Source organism: Gobio gobio (assembly GCF_949357685.1).
Source record: "Gobio gobio genome assembly, chromosome: 5".
Lineage (NCBI taxonomy): Eukaryota > Metazoa > Chordata > Actinopteri > Cypriniformes > Gobionidae > Gobio > Gobio gobio.
This window is the reverse complement of record NC_137101.1, coordinates 41,834,140-41,860,801: the sequence shown is the minus strand read 5'-3', so window position 1 is coordinate 41,860,801 and position 26,662 is coordinate 41,834,140. Positions and strand designations below refer to the sequence as shown.

General features: G+C 37.9%; 1 protein-coding gene and 1 pseudogene across 2 annotated transcripts in view; one reads left to right on the top strand and one right to left on the bottom strand.

The window, feature by feature from the left end:
• Nucleotides 1–26,662, bottom strand: part of LOC307126546 (uncharacterized protein) — a gene marked incomplete at its 5' end in the record, with an annotated part of 1,586,879 nt that overhangs the window by 1,218,701 nt on the left and 341,516 nt on the right. The gene's annotated exons all lie outside the window — the stretch shown is intronic.
• Nucleotides 7,421–26,385, top strand: LOC307126297 (protein fantom-like; annotated as a pseudogene). Its single transcript has 6 exons — nucleotides 7,421–7,502; nucleotides 7,799–9,181; nucleotides 12,042–12,110; nucleotides 12,245–12,510; nucleotides 26,015–26,193; nucleotides 26,262–26,385. The product of its transcript is annotated as a protein fantom-like (transcript).

Sequence of the window (26,662 nt, the reverse complement as noted above, 5' to 3'; positions counted from 1 at the left end):
ACATAATAGCTCTCTTTTAGTAACATAATATTCAACAATAACTCCTAAATATCAGTAAGCACACTCCATTTTTTATCCCAGTAATATTCAGCCTTTTCTAGCTTTCCCATCATTCCCTTTCAGTAGCGGACTACATACCTGCTGAAGTTGAAGGTGAAGCACTATTTTCAGTCATTTCTTTCTCATTTTCAGAGTCTGATCCGTCACTGTCCATCAGTACTCTCTCTGTGAACACAGTAACCATACAGATTTACCAAACTAAATATTTTTAAACAGCTACATTCAACAAGTGTGCATAAACAACAGTGTAGTTACAGCTGATCATAACATTTGCTATTTTATTTATTTTAATGAATCAATTGATATAAACTCATAATCATCTGCCAAAAAATCTATGGAGGAAAAGGTGTAAATTAATGGACATAGTTATTTACTCAGGCCTGTTTTACCTTTTGGATCAATCTGGATCTCATCGAGATTCCTTCCTTTGAATTCAGACATCTGTCCTCGCTCCATGGACATAAGAACTTTACTTATCTTCGCGAGCTGCAACGTGCCTTCAGGTAGCCTGTAATACTGCCGATGCACCCTGATGTCATGTCCAAGGAAGTCAGCAAGGTCATCCATTTCATTGTCCTTTAGGTTGAGGACCTTGGACATAGTGGCCATGTGCTTCCTCAGTCTAGTGGAGGATAATGCCTCTGGGTGTTTTGCCCCACAGTATCGTGCAATCTGACGAATAACATCTGATCCTCTGAAGTGACTCAGTGCTTGTGGACTTCCAAACATGAACACATTCTCATCAGGCACATCACAGTTACGGCGGGTCTTGACCAGTAACTTCATCGACGACAGCATATCAGGAGTGAGAAGAATGGGGACCTTTCGTCCTTGTTTGCCTCTTATCTCAATTCTTTGGAAGTGCTTACAAAGTTTCTTCTCAAGGTCTGACAAAGCAAGCTCTACATCTGGATGAGTCGACGAGGTGTCCCTCAATGTAAAAGCAGTAAGGGACATCTTTGACACTTCTCCTTCTCTTCTACGATTAAAAAGTATTACCTGACAAAGTGTCGTTTTTGCAAGTTCTGCCCAGTTCTTGTTACTTGGTTCTTCTTCAAGTCTTGTTTGGTACTCCTTACTCTGTCTGTCGAGATACTGGTGCATTTTTTTCACGTCTTCAGCAAAGGGAAGGAGTTGCGGCGAGTCATGGTCATCAGATGAGGAGGATTCTTTGGTGTCACTGGTAGCCAAGGAACTAGAACGCGTCACACATTTTATTTTAGATGGTTGAGATCTTGATGGTTTTGACTGAACCTTTCGTCTCTTAAGCTGTTTGACATTTTTTTGATAATCTCTCTTGCTTCACTGACCCGTCGCTGTATGATTGTTCCTCAGTTTTTGGTTTATACTCATCCCCGCTGAACTCTGAACTTGAACTCTGAGATTCTGTTGCATATCCAAGCATTTTCCTGTCAAGCTGTGAATAAAACATATGAGTTAGAAGACTTGATCAGAAATGCCAAGGCACACAACATATTCAAATTATGATGGCCTGTTCAGTGTGCAGATTTTATAAATAATGCAACTATTACTTTCCAGGCTGTAGTAGCAATAGTAGTAATAGTGGCAGTACAGGTAGTAGTAGCATTAGCGATTGATGTAAAAATTGATTGGCAAAAAATCATAATCAATGAAAAACGCAGACGTGCCAACCTGTACACATTTTGACATCAAAGTAAACTGGTACAATTTGTCATTGTAAACTAATAAATGTGTGATGCCTTTGTGATTATGTACATGCAGCGTCTCACCTGCTAAACAGCAATACGGACTAATCATTATGCTCTATCGTCAAAACTGTAAGTAAACTGCGTATTTGCACTAATGAATTACAATCACAGTCGAGTCATTGTTGACAGAGATAGATGTCAAGAAATCCCGTTAGACATAAAGATGTGCGCTTAACCCTTTAACACGCAAGTTTAAAATATTCTGGCTGACCCCCCAGTGTGATTTTTTCCAAGGCGACCATTATTTAGAGCGCATCACTTTATTGTTTCCATGGTGACATGTCATTGCTTGTCACATGATGCACAGCAGTCAAAGTGCTGTATGACTGATGATCTGATTTTATTTCATTTTTAACCCTAACCCTAACCCTAACCCTAAAAAATTCTAAAATTTGTTACCTACAGGGAGTGCAGAATTATTAGGCACGTTGATTTTCTGATCATATTTTTTTTCCAGGCACATTTGACCAATTCCAAACCACAGTAATCCTAATAACTACTATTGATTTAGTATTTAATAATGTATAAGTGATATATAATTGTTCATGAAGGCTGGAAATGAAAATCACCTTATATTCAGGTGTGCAGAATTATTAGGCATGTTTTCTTTTACAGATAAATTGAGCCAAAAAAGAGATTTAACTCAGACTGAAAAGTCAAAAAGTATTAAATGCCCATGAGAAGGATGCAATACTAATGCAATACTAGACATTGCAGTTAAGGCGTGACCATTGGACAGTGAAATGCTCGTTGGGTCAGCAGGGTCTGACAAAAACAGGTGGTGAAGAAAAGACACCTGTTAACTGCAAAAGAATTAAGAATTAAGGTGAAGAATTAAGGGTGAAACCATCAGGAACCCTTTAGTCTCCAGCGCCACCATTTTCCAAAGCTGCAACCTACCTGGAGTCTCCAGAAGTGCAAGGTGTCAGGATCTCAGAGACATCAGTTAGGTAAAGAATCCTAAAAAATGACCCCCACTAGATAAGAATCACAAGCTGAAGTGTTGTAAAATACATGAAGAAGGTTTTTTTATAGGCTTTATGGACAAATAGGTTGAGAGTGACTCTTGAAGGACCAGCAACACATCCTCTAGTACTACTGTTTGAAGAATTCATCTTCCAGAATCTGGCAGTACGTTTTGGGAGTTCATTTTAGTCCATCTCTGCAAAACGGACTTCAGGATGGACTAAAATGAACTCCCAAAACGTACTGCCAGATTCTGGAAGATGAATTCTTCAAACAGTAGTACTAGAGGATGTGGTGCTGGTCCTTCAAGAGTCATTCTCAACCTATAAAACCTATAAAGCCTATAAAAAAACCTTCTTCATGTATTTTACAACACTTCAGCTTGTGATTCTTATCTAGTGGGGGTCATTTTTTAGGATTCTTTACCTAACTGAAGTCTCTGAGATCCTGACACCTTGCACTTCTGGAGACTCCAGGTAGGTTGCAGCTTTGGAAAATGGTGGCGCTGGAGACTAAAGGGTTCCTGATGGTTTCACCCTTAATTCTTCACCTTAAAGTCCCTGTAAAGGCAATTCTGAGATTTGTTTCTAAACACATTATAAATGTTAGAAATGTATTGCTGAAACACATTACAAAGACTGTGAACTATTAAGTACTGAATTCAGAAGCTAGACCGTTAAACAGTTTTTCACCGTTGCTGTGTTCAGGATTTTCTGGGCGGGGCTAAAACGGTGGCTTGATGACGCACTGGAGCCACCGAGCCTGGCTCCTCCCCTAACACGATCATAACTAGAGCACATTCGCATCAGTTTGATCGCGAGTTACTGTTAGTACTGTTAGTTACTATAGTCAACAACTTACATAACAGCTTACAAAACAAAAACGATGAAGAGGTGGATTAATTTTGTGAACAGCAACCTTGATGGAGAGAGCTGAGGATCATCACCGACACCTGCCTCTGCAGTGACTTTACACCGGATCGTTTTACAAACTTTCACCGGAGACAACTGGGATTCACTGATAATCCGCTGCAGAACCGACTATCCCCCGCCCAGGCCTTCATCCTCCCGTCCCGCCGACATCTGGTGCGTCGTGATCAGTGAGTGTTGTCTTGTGTGCTACTGCCGCTTTCCCGCGAGTGGGCGTGGTTTCGGCGCCGACAGCGGACACGCCCCCAGCGTTTGAGAGCAGAGAATGCTGCTCATTTTTTCAGGTTTTTGATAAGCTATTTTATGTACTTCCCGGATTTTTTTTGGCTGGGTGGTTAACACATTTATCTGTGGTGTGAGGAACTCAGAACACATGTTTAGTTTTGACTTTACAGGGACTTTAATTCTTAATTCTTTTGCGGTTAATAGGTGTCTTTACTTCACCACCTGTTTTTGTCAGACCCTGTTGACCCAACGAGCATTTCACTGTCCAATGGTCATGCCTTAACTGCAATGTCTAGTATTGCATTAGTATTGCATCCTTCTCATGGGCATTTAATACTTTTTGACTTTTCAGTCTGAGTTAAATCTCTTTTTTGGCTCAATTTATCTGTAAAAGAAAACATGCCTAATAATTCTGCACACCTGAATATAAGGTGATTTTCATTTCCAGCCTTCATGAACAATTATATATCACTTATACATTATTAAATACTAAATCAATAGTAGTTATTAGGATTACTGTGGTTTGGAATTGGTCAAATGTGCCTGGAAAAAAAATATGATCAGAAAATCAACGTGCCTAATAATTCTGCACTCCCTGTATAGCATGAAATATCTGATATTCCCATTGTCAAATGTGGGCAAGTGGATGTGTTTTGTTGTTTAGAAACCTTTATAAGGATCGCCTTAGTCGAGATGCGCGATGCGCGATGGGCGCTGCCTTTTTAGTTTGTGTCGCAGTTCAGAGAATCTGATCTACTGGATTTACAACACATTAACAACACGTGAATTCATCAAGAATAGAGAAAACTTTAAAGGTACTAGATATGAATAAAACGTGTTGTCTAATTATAATGTAAAGGATTATTATTGTAGCTTCCATAGACATTAGTGTGTATTTTACAAACTCTAAATGCACGGTTTTGCTGGTACTTTAAATGTCTGAAACCTAAAATAAACATTATTTGGTTGAAAACACCACAATAGTTGAATAGTTATTGTATATGACGAACGCTAAGCGCGTCTGTTTCTGTCTCAGCGCCAGCCAAAGCGTGAAAGCACAGTTGAATTTAGCAGTTGATCATGTGATGCATACAATAATTACTTTAATCTAAATTGTTTTTTAATTTTGGAATTACGCTGTAACTTTTTTGTGTCCTTTGTCCTATATGCAGGAAAACCTTTCATATTAACATGTTAAGATGTGCAAATAAACTTACGATTACACTGTCAGTTCTTCTAAGCTCAGGTACACTTGTGTCCGTGTCTGGAGATGGGGCAAGGATAACAGTACCATCACTATCATTGGAGGACTGCTGTGCTTCCTGAAAAATAATTAAAAAATACACTCAAATTCAGATTTTTATCTACAAAAAACATCTGTAAAGAAACAAAATCACAATGTCACAATTTCCCTTTAACTTTCCATACTAATTCTCTTACCAGAATTCTGTGCCTGTATTTAATTTCAGCTTGGAAATCTGTTTCAGCTTCACTGGACTGTCTAGCATATTCACTTAGTATAATGTTAACCAAAAATGATCTGCTAGATCTTGTCAACATTTGGAAAAGCAGACTGTTACCAGAACACCCTATAATTTTTTTTTTTGTAAAGTAAAAGCGTAAAGATCAGTGTTTCCCACACATAGACTAATTTGTGGCGGTGCGCCACAGAATCAACACCGGCTGCCAATTGAATAAATATTTAGATATTATCAAACACTAGATTTCTTTAAATGTGAAATTTTAAAACGTTAATAACTTGCATCCTAATATTTTTTAATGAAACTTAAATAAGCACATGTGACGGAGCGGTACTGAAAAATTTAGGGAGTACTTGCTGGGCCATAAAGTCAGGTAGCTAAGGGGAAGTCAGGTAGCTAAGGGGGTTGTTGTCAGTAAATACCACGCATTTATGGCCCAGCAAGTACTCCCTAAATTTTTCAGTCATGGCCCACTTGAGCGCTAAAAGCTCCTGTGAAAGGACTGCCCCGAGTCCCCCATGACTGGCATCTACCTCTAAAATAAACGGTAGTGAGAAGTCAGCATAGGCAAGTACTGGGGCTGTGGTCAATTTACCTTTCAACCCCTCAAAGCCACACTGACATTCCGCAGACCAGGCTTCAGCAAACTCCTGAGCACTGCGCTTTACATGTTTTGGGCCTGCCAGCTGAGCCACCAACCTGTGTAGAGGGGCAGCCAATTTGGCAAACCCCTCCACAAAGCGCCGGTAGTAGCTAGCAAACCCCAAAAAGGAGCGCAACTCTGAGACATTAGCAGGCTGAGGCCATTGTGCAACTGTCTCCACTTTACCTGGGTCAGTAGAAACACCCTCAGAAGAGATGACATGCCCCAAATAATGGACTTTCTTCTGAAAGAAGGCACACTTGGACAATTTGGCCTTCAGGCCTTCTCTCTGCAAGCAGTTCAAGACAACCTCCATCCGAACAAGATGTTGGTCTATGGAGGAGGAGAAGACAATTATATCATCAAGATACAAGAGGAGGGACTGGCATTGCTGATCCCCAAACAACCGTTCCATCAAACGTTGGAAGGTGCTTGGGGCATTGCATAACCCGAAGGGCATTCTGTTCCACTCTAAGAGGCCAAATGGGGTGCAAAAAGCAGTCTTGGGTTTGTCCCCCTCAGCTACAGGTACTTGATTGTACCCGCTGGCCAGGTCCATGGTAGAAAACCAACGGGCCCCAGCCAGCGAGTCCAAAGTCTCCTCAATTCGTGGTAGAGGGAACGCATCCTTCCTAGTTTTTGAATTCAAGCGACGGTAGTCTACACACATACGCAGACTACCGTCCTTCTTTTTGACCAACACGATGGGTGAAGCATAAGGACTGCAGCTCTCTCTTATTACCTGGGATTCCAATAACTGATTGATATGTGCCTTTACCACATCATACTCCGATGGAGGAATGCGCCTGAACCGCTGCCTGACAGGGATGTCATCCAACAAGGGGATGTCGTGGGAAATCAGGTTTGTGCATCCCAAGTCCCCTTCGTGTGTAGAGAACACGGGTAAATACTTCTCCAACAATACTCTGACCTTACCCTGTTCTTCTTCTGACAATACCGATAGATCTAACGCAGCTATCTGTTCCTGTACAGTAGGAGAACCCTGCACAACCTGTGTACTCACCTTAGCCGTAGCGGTCTTAACTTCTACAACTTCTGGGGGTAAACTAACCACATCTACCTCGTTCACAGTGCCAATAACGGTGCTGGCATACAGCACTACGTCCATAGTACCAACATTTACTATTGGCACATAGACTGTACCACTGTCCACCCTCAGAAGAGCAGGGGAGGCCAACAAACCTGCCGGTAGACCAGAAGTAGGTGGTTCAAACAATACAGTACCACTTGAATATTGCACAGAACAGGTTGCAGCAACAAACTTCATGGTGCCACCCGTGATGCGACACGCCCGACGTCCACGCGCTTTGACTCGCCCCTCACAACCCACAGCTGGCTGAGCGTCAACCTGGTGGCAATGTTGTAATGCCTGAAAAACAAAACTGGGGGCTTGTGACACCACCGGTAAATCGAAAAGAGCTGTACCATGCTGGCCAAAGAGCTCCTGGTAGCAGCGGCTGAGGACGTTCATGCCTAACACCCCAGAAACTTGCGCACACACACCACCAGGAGGATCTCTGACCACCAACACGCCACAGCCTAAAACTTCTCGCCCACAAAGCTCCACGTCCAATTCCAAATAACCAATATAGGGAATCGCGAGGCCGTTTGCAGCTTGAAGCTGTAGCCAATTACACGATCTAAGCTGTTCCTGACCCCACAACTGGTCATAAAGTAACTCTGTCATAGTGGACACCATTGAACCAGTGTCCACCAGGCAAGGCACCTGAACCCCACCCATAGATACAACGAGCTGTGGACAAGAAGACATGATCCGCAGGATGGCCACCAAGCTGATCCGCCTGGTGAAGGACCGCAAGCAGAGCGAGGGGGGGCGTGTGGGGGGCGGTCGGGACGTTGAGATGGAGGAGATGATGGAGGAGCTGCAGGAGAAGGTCCAGGAGCTGGAGAAACAGAACGAAGGGCTCAAGCGGCGTCTGCTGGCCACCAAACAGCAGCTGCAGGTCCAGAGCCGGCGGCACACGCCCTACAGCCACATCCAGCCCCGCATCAACTCCGGCCGCCGCAGACTCCCAGACGACACGCCCCTGACGCCCTCACGACCACACACTCCCAGAACAGGTATGAGGCATGTTGAGGGGGAAATGAGTGTCAAACCTCCCCGGGGTTTGTTGCCCCGCTATGGCCACAGTCTGCTGGACGAGGCCCGGGCTGAGATCCGGAACCTGGAGAATGTGACGGAGAGCCAGCAAGCGCAGCTGGAGGAGATGGAGAGATCAGTGGAGATGTGGAGAGATCAGCTGAAGAGGAAAGAGAGAGAGTGTGAGGAGTCGCTCCTCCAGATGAGGGAGCATCAGGCCACTGGACAGAGGTTAACGATAAAGGACAATGTGGAGATGATCAAACTTCAAAAGCTGTTATCTGAGAAGGGGAACACACTCACAGTGCTGGAGGGCAGATTTCTACAGCAACAGGAGAGTATGAAGACTCTGAAGGCCAGTCATGATGCAGCGCTGCTGAAGGTGGAGTAAGTGAGCCGGCAGCTGAAGGAGGAGAGATTGAAGGATTTACAGCTGGAGACACAGATTCAGAGCAGAGCTCTGGACCAGAGACATGCGCTTGAATTACAAGAGAGAATCCAAGATTTGGAAAAGTAGAGAGACTTGCTCAAGGAAAACTGTGATAAATTAGTGAAAAGTGCATTTGATGTGAGTCAGGAGCAAAAATGGAGAACGAGAGAACAGCAGCTCAAACTGCAGGTCGCCCAGCTGGGGATGGCATTAAAATCTGACCTCACGGATAAAAACCAGATCCTGGATAAGATCAAGGCAGAGAGAGATGTAAATGAAAAAGTGATGCAAGAAAACAAGCAACTTCAGCTGCGGTACCTGGAGCAGAAACAACAACTGGATGAAATTAAAGATCGCATGAAGTTCTTCACCAAGGAAAGTGAAATAGATGCAGCTGAACTCAGTGAAGCCCTGATGCTTATAAAGGTTTGTAGGAGTCAGAAGAGTGGAGAGCTTGGCTTCCTGGAGAAGGTGGAGGAAGATGTGAAAGTGGACGTGGAGCGATCTTTGAGGGAAGTGCAGGCCACTCATGCTGAGACCATCCAAGAGCTGGAGAAGACCAGGAACATGCTCATCCTCCAACACAAGCCAGGATGTGACGGAGCGGTACAATTGAGAAACCAACCTTTTACCAGTAAAGAAATCCGACTACGCCACCCTAGAATTTAACTCTAGGGAACAATGCTCAAAACTCAAAAATGGAGTACATTAAGCACACAGGTTCGGTTCCCTCATAGAAGTAAGCAGGAGACGTGGGTGGAGTATAAAAAAGTACAAAATGTTTATTAATGCAAGAATGTTTTTAAAATAGACACTAAAATGTCAGAAAAACAGCATGAGACCCCACTTTAAATGGAGGAAAGCAACATTACAAAAAGAATAAATGTGGGCAATGACAAAATCAATTTTAAATATGAAAACAAAATAAAGTAAATATCAGCAGGGCTGAGGCTCCCATCGGCAGGAACAAAATGAAGTCGTTGTACAAAAAGGTTGTACAAGAGCACACTTTCACGCACATATACCAAAGTGCACTCAGATCACACACTACCACACACTCGAAGTGGTACACAGCACGCAATAAAGACCCACCACCAGAAGGAAGATCCGTTCACCCGTGGGACCCCCAGCTCCTGCAGACAAACAAAAAAATAATAAATAAACTATAACAAATTCACGAGTAAACACAATTAGCTCCACATACAATATAAACAAACGATAACTGATGAAACAAAAACAAAAGGTATCAATATCACATGAAACAAAGAAAAACACTAAAGGAATCAAATAAATTCAAGAGAAATTACAAAGCAACTTGAAGTCAGATGTAAGCAGGAAGCAAATCAAGTTGCGTTAATAAAGGAAAAATAACAAAAAAATAGACAACACAATATTTGCGTTTTTCAGCAAAAGAAAAATCAAACAAGCCAAAACAAACTTTACTCCCACAAAAATATAAACAAGAAAACAGAAACTAATCAAAAGAAAAGAAACAAAAGGAAACAATTATTTTCCCTCAATAAGATGAGATCGTCGTATTCTCCATGCTGATACTCAAACCAAAGCAGCCACTACACACAGTCGGAACCAGACGAACAGTTATGGAATGAAATTTGTGCCATAATTAAACAAACAAATCCAGCATTTTGCAAACAAACACTATCTGCTTCGCAAAGGAAATCTCGACTTGCAAACAAATAGAAAGTGATGTGCAAATACAAAGTCAGTTTGAGCGAGAACGCAGAGGAGTAACAAACATATGTGTTGTGTTTTGCAAATAATAAATGAGTGAGCACACATCATATCTCACAAATAAATACAAACCATCCTACAAATTACATGTAACCTTTGAACAAATCTAGTCCATACAAATGCATATCTGTCTGTTAAAAGACTCGCGCAGATTTTCTCACAAATGCAGCTCGCACAGATTTTCTCACAAATGCAGCTCGCGCAGATTTTCTCACAAATGTAGAGCAACTTCCTCTTCCAAAACAGCAGATGGCGCTTTGGGTCAATTTACACTGGTCTCCCCCGAGAAACCCTGAAACCAACACTTTTCCAGCTGACGAAATGAGCGGTGAACAGGTGAGTTTCTGTCTTACTTTATCTATTATAAATCTTTTTGAGATTTTCACTATGCCAACCCTATTTCAATATAAGAAAAAAATCACAATAATTTAAAGATATTATTGTGACCGATCAGTGCAAAATCAGTAGTGACATGGCTGAAAACCTTTAAGCTAGGCCTAGTTTTTTCTCATTAAAATGCATACAAAATCCATACAATTTATTCACTGTAGTGTAACAGGATATAAAAACTATTCACTTTTATGTAATCTTATGTTATTTGTACATATGATGATAACATTTGTGTCGCAGAGAACATTTAAAATAATGTAAGGGTGTATTGTTTCACAATATAATGCAATACAAAAATACAACAATATGTATTGTGGATTCAAGTTTAGACAGATTTAGATTTAGCTTGCATATAGAGTTGTTAATGTCACCTCAAATATGGTAAATCTTGAAGGGCACACATTTGAGCTTCCATTTTTATTAAATTTTTAATAAATTAATAAATAAAATATATTTTAAGCAGAGTAGGCTATATATTAAAGCAGAATGATGAGTATGTATTTTCTACTGTCACCATTTCTCTGTGCATGCAAATTAAGCACTTTAATGAACTGTGTTAAAAGTAATTATTAAAAACTATACCATTTGAACTATTTTGGATTTGTTTAAAGTATTGGAAATAGTGGGTGTATTATACTGTATTGCTTGACCAGCATCATGTATCAAACTCAATTGAGATGAGTGAATTATTACATGCCTGAACATTTATTATTTCATTTGGTTTTCTTTTTGATTAACAGCCAGAATATGCACTCATTGAAAGTGCAGCAAGAAACTTGCTGTCACTCATAACGGCAACAGCTGGTCAGGAACAGGGTCAGAGTCAATCCCGGGGTCTGACTCCGAATCTGTCTGGCAGACAAAATACAGGATTTAGACAGCCCAGCGTTCATCAAGAGATGACGAGGTTATAATTTCTTAAATTACAATGATGTGTTTGCATACAAGTTTATAAATCCTGAAAATATTACATCTCCTTCTTTTGAATACTTTCAACAGATCCTTTCCTAGTATGTTCCGAAAAGAACGAACCAGTGGCAAGCGCAGATTTCCTGCCCCAGTGGCCAAAGCGGTTGTAGCTCCCACAAAGCAAACTAGTCTGCAGTTTTACTTACTCCCAGCACCTACAGATAGGACCCCACAAGGATCTTAAGAACTTAAATTCTTAATGGCAGGGTTAGGTAAACGCCATATCTCTTTATCTGATAACAGTAGCCATGCAGAGGTGAGAGTTTTAATATACATTATTTGTAAGCAGGAACAATGTACTGGATATGTGCAATAATTAAACTTTTTTTTTCTGTAAATTACAGCGTCTCTGACAGTTGAGTATCCTAAATTGGAGAACTTAATGGGTGGATGGCTTTTATACAAGGCGTCAGGTCAGTAGTTGAGGTCTCTTAACATATCTCTATATTATGTATAATTTTAGTTAGCCAGTACTACTAAAACTAGCTTGGTGTATTAATAAACATAGACAATTCACATAATTCCAAATGTTGGTCATTTATTGAAGGTGGAAGTGGCCAGAGAAAATTGTCAGTGATCCCACCAGAAGCTGAGGGATACACAGTGAAGCTACTTAAGAGCTCATCTAATAATGGAAGGCATATGCTTTTCATTGTTCCACTTCAGGATGAAATAGATACTGCACCACTTCCTTTTGATGCCCCAGAGTTCAGCAAAATGCCAAAATCACAATGCAAGACATGTGGTGAATCTTTGCCATTACAGGCTCTGGCTTTGCATTTAGAGTCATGTAGCAAGCCAGACAGTGACCAAGTAAGTTTGAAATAATTATTCAACTGTTTTGAAACTTGCATTGCTTTTGTTTTTGTTATTATTATTAGGGGTTTAAAGGGGGGGGGAAACACTCAGTTTCAGTCAGTCTCATGTCAATCTTGAGTACCTATAGAGTAGCACTGCATCCTGCATATCTCCGAAAAGTCTTTATTTTTATTATAATTATAAAAGAAAGATGCGCTGTTCCGAGTCTTTCCGGAAAAAGCCGTGCGGCTGGGGGCGTATCGTGTGGGCGGAGCTAAAGAATGTCGAGCGCGCGCCGCTGTTACTGTGTTGAGCATAGTTGCCAAGTCCGCGTATAACACGCGACTTTGGGCTTCTTTTTTTGGCAAGTCGCGTTAAAAAATCACGAGTCGCGGGTTGCGGTTTTTTGGGCTTATTTTAAAAAATGTGGTTGCTTGTTAGGAAAATATAATAAGCAACTTCGTTTCTTTACATTTATGGTCGCTTTTTTGTCCAATACATTGACTGACACTGTCTTCTCACAACAGGCATTCAGTGCAACGATACAAGTGCTGTAGTAATCTGTCCTTTTATATCCCGCCTCCTTCTCCCCTTCATTGAAGAAAAATCGCGTTCAACGTGCAGGCATGTGACGTTATAAATGCACGTAATGAAAGTTAGTAGACTTAAATAGACGTACATTTTTACAAACAATAGCACAAGCAGAGATGGAGAGGAAAGAGGGAGGAGAGGCACCTCATTTAATTAAAAAAATATTTTTGTAATGTATTTAAAATTACTGGCTATTATAAAAAAACAAGTCTACTAATAATAACAGTAGGTATGGTTCGAATTTATTTTATTTTAAATATGTGGCTATATTGCAGCGCTGTAGTGCTTGTGTCCCAATGTGCACACTATCCATCCTAAATAGTGTGACATTAGTAATTTTCAGTACTATTTAGGGCAGATAGTGTGCACAATGAGATGCAGGGCTTGTCTTTTTCACGGTTTGCAGTGTGTGTGTTGTTCACTACTTACTGCCCCTAATATGTGTGCACTAACTCCGACTATGGGTTACCATAATTGGCCTCCATGTCACTCTTTACTCTTCAAACCTCTTCTGTTCACACAGCTGATCGGAGGATATTGTGTGTCCTTTATTGCAATTTGATGATTTTTGGAAAATCACATCTGTTTTTGCTTTTCAAACTCTGAGAGGTTTCAGTTTAATATGTTGCAGGCTCATTTATTGCTAAAAAAATTATTTATTATAAATAATATTGATGATAATAAATAATATAATAATATTGGGCTTGTTTTGGGCTTGTTTTTGAAGCTGCGGTTGCTTATTTGTCTCGCGAGAGTTGGCAACACTGGTGTTGAGTGCGTCTGAAAGCTGCGTCATCCCTAAAAGCGGGGAAAAACTTTATTCAACATAAAAAATGGCTTTTAATCAGATACAGCCATACATCTATGATCCGGAATCAGACCCAGAGGCTGAAGTTGAACAGGAGCAGCAGCAAAAACGACTAGAGCAGGACGTCGACTATGTGGTATAAGTTACACTAACTATATAATATGTTTAGCGGCTTGTGTTATTTAGAACACCATGTCAAGCGCGAGTGTTACAATGTGTGTGTGTGTGTGTGTGTGTGTGTGTGTGTGTGTGTGTTTACGCGTGGTTTGTGAAGACATGATTTGTAGTAAGCGGACTGGTTTTGCGCGTCAGGCTAGTGTTTACATAGAAAGACATGGAATAGTAGCGCATTTGAATGAAGAACCGCGCTTATTTAGTTCAACATATTTCCCCATTCTTTGTGTATTGTTGTTTGGAGTGCTTTTACAATACACAAACATACACATATAGTGGCCAGCTAAACAAATGTACACACACTATACATCGCATGCTCCATTGATCAATACGTGATCATGTTTGGGCTACTTGATGGGCATAGGCAAAAACAGACATTTGAAGCAGTCAAACCTGCGGTTCCAACGTTGGGACCTTTATCGTTGGGACCGCTCCATCCTTCAGTATTAGGCGATCTGAAAATCCGGCGTCGAACTGGGCCTTGTTTATAAAACAATCGGCACCGAAATGCAGGGAACAGACATAAATATTTGCGCAACTCAGTTGTTGATCCGGAAAAGCAAATTCCATCTGTACGAGCCAGCGCTCTGATGGGCGTAGCCTATTGCTTTCACGCTTTCTCTCTCTCTCGCGCGCGCTCTTCCGGTAGAATTGTCCGTACGGCCCATACAAGGAAATTCCGCCCTGTTGACGTCAAGCGGACCCATGATCGAAAAAAACTTTCCGAAACTTATGACTAACAGGAAGTACTAATTTTGGCAAAGAAATACTCCCATTAAATGTGGAAATGTGTGTGTTTGTGTGTGTATAAGCATGCAGAATGGAATTAACATGGAAGACCAATTTGATATATAAGTGATTTTATAATGTCTATTGCAAAGCAACTGTGAAAAGACTTTATTAATAAGTAGAATGTCCAGCAGAGGGCAGCAGAAGACCACTTATTGACTCACTTTCCTTTTAAAGTTAATCATTTTCAACAGTGACAAAAGCAATTACTATTATAACATACTCATATTTTGTCAGATTTTATCTCTTCATTTGTACTGACACTTCACATAATTACTAGCAATGTGGTAAATCATGGTAAATCACATTAGAATCATGGTTAATCATAGTAAATAATACTAGAACGTGGTGCATTTCACAAAAAAATGTGACATGCTCATAGACCATTAAAATATATTTTCACAATAACAATCATTATACCACCATCAAAAACATTGTGTGTGTGTGTGTGTGTGTAACCATGCATAATGGAACAACTGGTTTGAAGCCTGTTTCAGAGCCTATTTTACTAAAGGGGATATAACTCAGGAACGAAATGAGATATTTTCACCAAACTTGGTACACATGTGTATGAGCTGAGTCTTTGGTCACGGTAAAAATAATTGTGAGGATTGAACACTTGGTGGCGCTATAACATGAAAAAAACATGAATAGGGCTATAACCACCCGATTGCTAGTCCGATTGACTTGAAAGTTGGTATGCACTGTCTTGGTCCAAGGTACCATGTATGTCTATGAGGAAATTGGTGTATCTTAAAAAACATGGCCGCCATTGGCCAATGACATTTGAGCACCTATTAGACAAGGTTAACAGAGGCCGATCGGAACAAAACTTGGTGAGCATGTTTGATTCATGGCCCTAGAGGTCTGTAATATTTTTTTAAGAAATTGGCCACTAGTAGGCGCCAACGAGTGTTACGGCTCTGTAATCACGTGATATTTCACATATTCCAACAATATTGATATCATTTGATAGATCTCCTCATACTGAACAACTTTGCCTCAAGAAGCATTGCTGTCAATCAAATCATTCATTAAATATTTGCGATTATGTTAAAAACCTACTTTTGCGAACTAGTCCCTGTTTTTTTGCCCGATCGGAACCAAACAAGTCTAGGGCAATTCTCTGGACTCTCTAGATCAATAATTATCAAAAAAGTTGAACTTTTGCATTTGGATGGCTATAACAGGGTCATTTAGAAAAGAGGCGTGGCAAAATACACTCAAAAGCCTATAAATTCTAAGGGAAAGCTCAAAACTTCACGAAAATTGGTGGGCATATGTGACATCATATCCTTAACAGGCATTAAACGTTTTATAGAGATTGGACCATAGATGGCGCTATAACTGTTAAAAACCTTTTAAAACCATGTTTCCTATGGTAAATTAACTGTAAATTGACTTTTCCATCTATTATTTCAGTTTAAAATCTTGCTAAATAAAACTTAATGTCTTTTGATGCTTGTGTGCTTAAAGGCCTTAACTGCTTGAACCCCGATAAATGCTGCTTGCAGCTTTAATTAGGGGTTCAAGCACGAAGTGCTGAAACCCTATTGTAATTGTAAGGGTTTTTATTATTATTATTCTCCGCTAAAACGCATCGTGCAGCCCAAACCGTAAAGGCTGGAGCATTGAAACTTTGTCAGATGGTAGCCCAAAAATCGAGGAGAGGTTATCAAATTATGAGCCAAATTGGCCTATAGGTGGCGCTATAGCAATCAATTGCGCGAAACTGCTCATAACTCCTAAACCGTAAGTCATAGACTCAAGTGTCTTATATCATTGGAAAGCTGAATACCTGACGTAAATAATGTATATCTCCGATTTCATTTCCGGTAGGCAAATTTTTCCGTCATTTTGAATTTTGTTGAAAAACTACTTTTGCGAACTAGTCCCTGGATTTTAACCCGATCGGAACCAAACCAGTGCAGAAATGTTCTCTGGAGTCTGAATATCAATAATTATCGAAAAAAAGTTGAAATTTCGATTCACGGTTGCTAAGGTGCGGAAAACGAATGTTGTGGGAGGAGCCTATTTTACTAAAATGGCTATAACTCAAGAACAAAATGAGATATCTTTACCAAACTTGGTACACATGTGTATGGGCTGAGTCTTTGGTCACGATAAAACAATCGCGACGATTGAACACTTGGTGGCGCTATAACACAAAAAAAACATGAAAATGGCTATAACCACCCGACCGCTAGTCCAATTGACTTGAAAATTGGTATGCAGTGTCTTGGTCCAAGGTACCATATATGTCTATGAGGACATTGGCGTATCTCAAAAAACATGGCCGCTATCGGCTAATGAAGTTTGAGCACCTCTAAGACAAGGTTAACGGAGGCCGATCGGAATGAAACTCGGTGGGCATGTTTGACTCATGGCCCTAGAGGTCTGTAAGAATTTTGAAAGAAATCGGCCTCTAGTTGGCGCTAACGAGTTTTATGGCCCTGTAATCACGTGGTGTTGCACACATAAACCAAATATACATATCATATGATAGGTCTCCTCATGCTGAATAACTTTGCCTCTAGAAGCATTGCTGTCAATCAAAGCGTTCATTAAATATTTGCAATTATGTTTAAAACCTACTTTTGCGAACTAGTCCCTGGATTTTTGCCTGATCGGAACCAAACCAGTCTAGGACAATTCTCTGGACTCTCTAGATTAATAATTATTGAAAAAAAATTGAACTTTTGCATTTGGATGGCTATAACAGGGTCATTTAGAAGAGGGGCGTAGCAAAATACACTATACAGCTTATAAATCCTAAAGGAAAACTCAAAACTTCACGAAAATTGTTATGTATATGTGACATAACATGCTGAAGAAGCATGCAAAGTTTTATGGAGATCGGACCATAGGTTGCGCTATAACTGTTAAAAAGCTTTGAAAACCATGTATTCCCTATGGTGAATTGCCTGTATTGGCTGTAAATGGTATTTTCTATCTCTGTAATCAGGTGGGGTAAAAAACATCCACATAATGTGCAGAAATTATGATAGATCTCTTCATACTGAACAACTTTGCCTCAAGAACCAATACTGTCAATCAAATTGTTATTTATTTATTCACAATTATGTTAAAAACGTATTACCTAAAATTGCCACCAGATGGCAGCAGAAGACCACTCATTGGTTCATTCTGCTTACTAAGCATATTTAAACTTTATAAAATCATTATAATAAATGTTGCAAATGACATTTTGTCAATGTTTATCAATTAATTTGTTCATTTGATTAATGTTTTTACAATAATTATTAAATTACAATTAAAATAATGCCTGAAAATATGTTTTAAAGGGGAAAACCTGGAATAAGCTATTTGTTACCCATCATTTATTTCAAATATCTATATCTCCAACAAAATGTGCATGTGAGTTAAGCACGTCTGAAGACATTAACTTGGAAAATGTGCCAATTAAATGAAAAACAGACATTTAAAATGAAAATGAGCCAATGAGTGGTTCTCTGCTGCCACCTGCTGGGCTTAAATGGTCATTTTGTCATTCTATTTACTTATCATGTTCTATAATTCCTATTTAGACATTATAAAGTCACTATTACAATATTTACAATTACATTTTGTCAAATTAATTTATTTCAAATATATTATGGCGTATTACCTAAAATTGCCACCAGATGGCAGCAGAAGACCACTCATTGGCTTATCCTCTAAACTAATATTGTTCAATCATATTTAAACTGTGATCGTGCAGACCAAAGCGTAAATGCTAGAGACTTGAAACTTTATCAGATGGTAGTACAAAAATCGAGGCTAATGTTGTCAGAGTATGAACTTGATTGGCCAATAGGTGGCGCTACAGCAATCAAAAGGGCGAAATGGCTCATAACTCCTAAACCGTATGTCGTAGACTCAAGTGTCTTATATCATTGGAAAGGTGAGTCCATGACGAATAAAACGTATATCTCCGATTTCATTTCCGCCATGATAGATTTTCCGCCATTTTGCATTTTGTCAAACAACTACTTTTGCAAACTAGTCCTAGGTTTTTTGCCGGATCGGAACCAAACCAGTGTCAAAATGTTCTCTGGAGTCAGATTATCAATAATTATCAAAAAAAGTCGAAATTTATATTCACGGTTGTTAAGGAGCGTAAAAATAATCGTTCAGGGGGGAGCCTATTTACTAAAAGGGCTATAACTCAGGAACAAAATGAGATATCTTCACCAAACTTGGTACACATGTGTATAGGCTGAGTCTTTGGTCACGATAAAAAAATCGCGACGATTTAACACTTGGTGGCACAATAACGTGAAAAAACATCAAAATGGCTTTAACCACCTGACCGCTGGTCCGATTGACTTGAAAATTGGTATGCAGTGTCTTGGTCCAAGGTACCAAGTATGTCTATGAGGACATTGGCGTATCTTAAAAAACATGGCTGCCACAGCCAATTAAATTTGAGCACCTATTAGACAAGTCTCATGGCCCTAGAGGTCTGTAAGAATTTTGAAAGAAATCGGCCACTAGTTGGCGCTAACGAGTTTTACGGCTCTGTAATCACGTGGTGTTGCACACATCCACGAAATATGCATATCATTTGATAGATCTCCTCATACCAAACAACTTTTTCTCTAGAACTGTTGCTGTCAATTAATATGTTCATTAAATATTCCTGAGTATGTTCAAAACCTACTTTTGCGAACTAGTCCCTGGTTTTTTGCCCGATTGGAACCAAACTAGTCTAGGATAATTCTCTGGACTCTCTAGATCAATAATTATTGAAAAAAAGTTGAACTTTTGCATTTGAATGGCTATTACAGGGTCATTTAGAAAAGAGGTGTGGCAACATACACTCAAAAGCCTATAAATTCTAAGGGAAAACTCAAAACTTCACGAAAATTGTTTTTGCATATGTAAGATAACATCTTTAACAAGCATGCAAAGTTTTATGGAAATCGGACCATAGGTGACGCTATAACTGTTAAAAGCCTTTTAAAACCACGTATTTCCTATTGTAAATTGCCTGTATTGACTGTAAATGGTATTTTCCATCTATTATTTCAGTGTTTAAAATCTTGCTAAATAAAAATTAATGTCTTTTGATGTTTGTGTGCTTAAAGGCCTTAAAGGCTTGAACCCCGCTAAATGCTGCTTGCAGCTTTAATTATTATTATTATTATTCAGCCGTAAAACGCATCGTGCAGCCCAAACTGTAAGTGCTAGAGACTTGAAACTAGGCCACAAGGTAGTACAAAAATCGAGGAGAGGTTATCAAAATATGAGCCCGATTGGCCAATAGGTGGCGCTATAGCGCAAAAAAACAAAAAAAATGCACTATTTTGCTTAAATCTCAATAACCCTTTGTCCCAGATTCAAGTGTCTTACATCCTTGGAATCCTTGGCTCAAGGCCAACAAAACGTGCCTCATCGATTTAATTTCCGGTATGCAAATTTTTCCGCCATTTTGGATTTTGTCCAAAACCTACTTTTGCAAACTAGTCCTAGGTTTTTTGCCCGATCGGAACCAAACCAGTGTCAAAATGGTCTCTGGAGTCTGCTTATCAATAATTTTCGAAAAAAAGTAGACATTTGTATTCACGGTCGTTAAGGAGCGTAAAAATATTTATTCCGGGCGGAGCCTATTTACTAAAAAAGCTATAACTCAAGAAAAAAATGAGATATCTTTACCAAACTTGGTACACATGTGTATAGGCTGAGTCTTTGGTCAGGATAAAAAAATTGCGACGATTGAACACTTGGTGGCGCTATAACACGAGAAAAACATGAAAATGGCTATAACCACCTGACCGCTTGTCCGATTGACTTGAAAATTGGTATGCAGTGTCTTGGTCTAAGGTACCATGTATGTCTATGAGGACATTGGCGTATCTAAAAAAACATGGCAGCCACAGCCAATTAAATTTGAGCACCTATTAGACAAGGTTAACGGAGGCCGATCGGAACGAAACTCGATGGGCATGTTTGACTCATGGCCCTAGAGGTCTGTAAGAATTTTGAAAGAAATCGGCCACTAGTTGGCGCTAACGAGTTTTATGGCTCTGTAATCACGTGGTGTTGCACACATCCCCGAAATATGCATATCATTTGATAGATCTCCTTATACTGAACAACTTTGCCTCTAGAACTATTGCTATCAATCAAATCGTTCATTAAATATTTGTGATTATGTTCAAAACCTACTTTTGCGAACTAGTCCCTGTTTTTTTTGCCCGATTGGAACCACACCAGTCTAGGACAATTCTCTGGACTCTCTAGATCAATAATTATTGAAAAAAAGTTCAACTTTTGCATATGGATGGCTATAATAGGGTCATTTAGCAAAATACACTCAAAAGCCTATAAATCCTAAAGGAAAACTCAAAACTTCACGAAAATTGTTATGTATATGTGATATAACATGCTGAAGAAGCATGCAAAGACTCATGGAGATCGGACCATAGGTGGCGCTATAACTGTTAAAAAGCTGTGAAAACCATGTATTCCCTATGGTGAATTGCCTGTATTGGCTGTAAATGGTATTTTCCATCTCGGTAATCAGGTGGGGTTAAAAACATAATATGCATAAATAATGATAGATCTCCTTATACTGAACAACTTTGCTTCAAGAACCAATACTGTCAATCAAATCGTTATTTAAATATGTTAAAAACCTATTTTTGCAAACTAGTCCTAGGTTTTTAGCCCGATCAGAACCAAACCACTGCAGTATGTTTCTCTGGACTCTCCTGATCAATAATTATCAAAAACATGTTGAAATTTATACGTTGGGTAGCAATAACAGGGTCATTTAGAGAATAGGTGTGGCAAAACATGCTCAAAAGCCTATTAATACTGAACGAAAACTCAAAACTTCACGAAAATAGGTGGGCACATGCAGCATGTGATTCTAAAGAAGCATGCAAAATTTCATGGAGATCAAGCATTAGATGCCTCTATAACAGTAAAAAAAGGTGAGAAACGTGCCAATGCCTATATCACGCACTACCTAAAATTGCCACCAGATGGCAGCAGAAGACCACTCATTGGTTCATTCTGTCCACTAAGCAAATATATAAACTCGAAAAAAACATTATAATAGCATTGAAAATGACATTTTGTCAATTTTTATCAATTAACTTGTTCATTTAATTAATGTTTTTACAATAATTATTATATTACAATTAAAATAATGCCTGAAAATATGTTTTAAAGGGGAAAACCTGGAATAAGCTATTTGTTTCCCATCATTTATTTCAAATATCTATATCTCCAACAAAATGTGCATGTGAGTTAAGCACGTTTGAAGACATTAACTTGGAAAATGTGCCCATTTAAAAGAAAAACAGAATAAGCTATTTGTTTCCCATCATTTATTTCAAATATCTATATCTCCAACAAAATGTGCATGTGAGTTAAGCACGTTTGAAGACATTAACTTGGAAAATGTGCCCATTTAAAAGAAAAACAGACATTTAAAATGAAAATGAGCCAATGAGTGGTTCTCTGCTTCCACCTGCTGGGCTTAAATAGTCATTTTGTCATACTATTTACTTATCATGTTCTATAATTCATATTTATACATTATAAAGTCACTATTACAACATTTACAATCACATTTCAAAATAATTTATTTCAAATATATCTGCAACAAAATTAAAGTTTAAATGAACTAACATGGAAAATGTGCCTATTAAATATTCCTTACAATTACAAAACCACCAGAGGGCAGCAGAAGACCACTCATTTGTTTATGCTCACTAATATAATTATATATCATATTTAAACTGTATAAAATCATTATAATAACACTACAAATCATATTTTATCAAAATTTACCATGTTTTTATAATAATATTATATTGCATTTACAATAAGACCTGAAAAATATATTTTAAAGGGGAAAAACTGGAATAAGCAATTTGTTACCCATCATTTATTTCAAATATCTATATCTGCAACAAAATGTGTGTGTGTGTGTGTGTGTGTGTGTGTGTGTGAGCAGGTTTGAAGGCATTAACTTGGAAAATGTGCCATTAAATAAAAAAACACTCTGCTGCCACCTGCTGGTTAAAATAGTTATTTTGTCATTCTACTCACTGATGTTGTTTTTTTAATTAATGTCTAGACATTATAAAATCCCTATTATAACATTTACAATCACATTTACTCAAAATAAATATATTTCAAATATCAATATTTATATTTGCAATAAAATGTGTATGTGTAAGCACATTTAAAGTAGTTAACATGGAAAATGTGCCATAAAACAAACAGAACATTTTAAAATGAAAGTGAGCCAATGAGTGGTTCTCTGCTGTCACCTGCTGGTCAAAATAGTAATTTTGTCATACTACTCACTAGATTGGATCACTTATTTTTTAATTGCACTCACTAATATTGTAACTACATTTTTTCATTTCAAATAATATTTAAACTTTATAAAATCATTAAATATCCTTACAAAAATTTTTTTTTTCAAGGTTTAGTACTTTATTGTTCATTTGAGGCATGTTTTTCAATAATATTACATGATTACAATTAAATTACAATTTATTTCAAATATCTATATCTACAACAAAATGTGTTTAAGCACGTTTATTAGAGTTAATATGGAAAATATGCCATAAAAACAAGTACATGGACTCAAACCAAGTCAAAGAAAACAAAAAAATATTTAAAATTTTAAAGACAGAATAACAAAATGCATAAGAAAATAAGAATTTGAAAGAGTAAGAGATAATTCATTCATTCATTCAATGAAATTTTTTTTGCATATTAAAGTATGTTTGTGTTAAACATTTTTTGAATAATCACATTTTAAATGAAAATCCGTAATTATGAAGTATTAAGCTTTGAAATGAGATAGTGTAGAAATAAAATGTAAAATAGTACATATCAACATTTTAAAAATGTCAAATAGTAACCAAAAAAAGCAAAAATTAAAGAATAATATATTTTTAAACAAATATAAGAAAATATTTGAAAAATATTCAATAGTTGTAAATAAATATTAATTCTTTCATTCAATCTAAATTGTTTGGAAAGTCTTTGTGTTACTATATGTTCAAAACTATATTGCATATTAAATAAGAATACTTTTGAAGTATGAAATAAAATGTGAAATTACAAAATATAAAAATGAATAAAAAAACTAAAAAGATCAACAATAACAAAATAAACCATTAATTAATTCATTCATTCATTCCATTTCAATGCATTGAAGAAAAATCACATTTTAAAAGCAAAATTAACATATTAAATTAAAAAGCATATTTGTTAAATAGTACATTAAAGAAGCAATAAAGAGTAAAAGAGATTTCCACATTAAATGTGAAATTACAAAGTATACAAATGAATAAAAAAAACTCAAAATAACAATAAAACATAAACCATTCATTCATTCATTCCTTTTAAATGTATTTAAGAAAAATTACATTTTAAAAGCAAAAGTAACATATTCAATAAAGTATAGTTAAGCAGTACATTAAAGAATCAGAAGTCCATATTCTTCAAGACAATCTTGAACACTCATGTCTGAACAGTTAATCAAGGTGTTCAGGCAAATACGCATGATACAGCAGAGTTGGAAGTAAGGTAGTGTGGTAGGGTAGGCCTACATTAAAAATAAATAAATAAATAAATAAATAAATAAATAAAATAACAATAAAAAAAACATAAGAAACAAGAACTTGGGCAAGTGGTGACAGGGAAAGTGAAACTAAATATGATAATGAAAGTAAACCGAATGCTATTGTGACATAACCTTAAATCTCACACTGCCAAAAATGTTGTGCCCGTGCTGCAAAATTTTCAACAGAAGTAACAGAGGTTCGCAATGAGGAGACAAAGACCAACAAGACCCAGGATCTGGAAAAATAAAACATCATAGTGGAGATGATGGAGGAAGAAGTCAGGCAGGATGCAATGGAGGGAGGAGGCAAAGGGTGACTTAGAGGAGATGATGGAGTACGATAGAACTGATGGAGGTAAGAGGCAGGGTGAACCAGAAGCCAGACTGACATAGCTGTAGTTGTGAACAGTGTACATCCAGGCTGAGATGATGACGAAGGACACTTGGACCTGACTGTGACCAGCTGCAGCAAAACACACTTGGAGCTGGGCAGGACCAGCGGTGAAAAAGATGACTTGGGACTGGACTGAAGCAGTGGCAACGAAGATATCTAATGACTGGGCTGAACCAGCAGAGATGAAGATATACTGTAACTTGGAGATTGGAAGTTGGAACCAGTGGAAACTGAAAATCTTTTAACGTGGCATAATCCAGCTCATCACATGACAATAATTAATTGGCCGCTCAGTTTATAGACAATCCTCAGTGATGACAGTGTGGTTGGGGCTTCAGTCCATGCAGGACAACACCACTAAAATACCCTCAATGACAGACAAAATTGGCCTCTGGCAAGCACAAAAACTCTGTCAGATAAAATTGAGATAAACATTTCAGAATGGTCAGCATTTCAGAATGTTCAATACATGTTAATGTAAAATTACTAGATTATGTTGAATGTTTTTTTGAGAGACAAGAACAGAAAGCTAAAGCTGCAACGAGCTCAAAGTCACAAAAATTAACAGGGAATAATTTACCTTGTACTCTGATGAATCTGAATTGCTGCTGAACTGAGCCTTACAGATGTAGGGTCCATATTTGCATATTTGATACAGAGAGCAGGAATCCATGACTTGCCTTGAGTAAACAGTCCACAATGCTGATGGTGGTATAATGATCTGAACATTGTTTTCTGCTGTCAAACTGTTTCCTTGATATTGTCCTAATGAAGATTTGATGTACCAATAGACAATGAGGATGTGATTAGTATATATACATATATATATATATATATATATATATATATATATATATATATATATATATATATATATATATATATATATATATATATATATATATATAAAATATATATATATATATATATATATATATATATATATATATATATTTGTGTTTTTTTTTTTTTTTTTTACACTGTACAACTTATACAAGTGAATTATGTACTTATATAAAATGTTGTGGTTAAAGCAACCATTTATTTAATAGAATATCCTTATAACACAAGCATATAAACAGAGGCATGTTGTGTTAATGTAATATAAGTTATAACCAATTTAAAAGATAAACATAGTCTTACCTGTTTATCAATATTTGAGGTATTGGAATATGAGGACAATGAAGCAGCAAAGATATCATCATCATCATCATTCGCCTCGAGTCCCATTTGGGACATTGGTTGTCAACAAGAGCTCTCCAACAGTTCCGGTCCTGAGCCAGTTTCTCCAGTTGTCCCCATGACAGTCCCATTTTCTTGGACTTCAAGTCTCTTCGCCAGGTGTTTCGGGGGCGGCCACTTTTTCTCTTGCCTTGAGGTCCACACCTGTCTAATGATGCTGTTTGCAGGTTTTCTGAGAGTCTGGCCTATCCAGCCCCATCTTCTTTGGAGGATTTCTTTCTCTACAGGTTGCTGTCTGGTTCTCTACCACAGTTCCCTGTTACTAATGTTTACTGGCCATCTGACTCGTAGTATTCGCCTGAGGCAGGTGTTGATGAACATCTAGATTTTCTTCATGGTTGAGGCTGATAGTCAAAGATAGTCTAATATTTCTAAAAGATCATCTTTCTTTTTCTTCACATCTTCACATTCATTGTTTTGCTGTAAAGAATTGGTTTAATTTTTTACACCACCTTTTAAAGTATTCTATTATAGATTTGATTAGTGCCAACTGTATGATACAAGTCTCCATACAAATTCATTGTAAAAGGACATTATATAGACATTTTGAACAATAAAACACAAAATA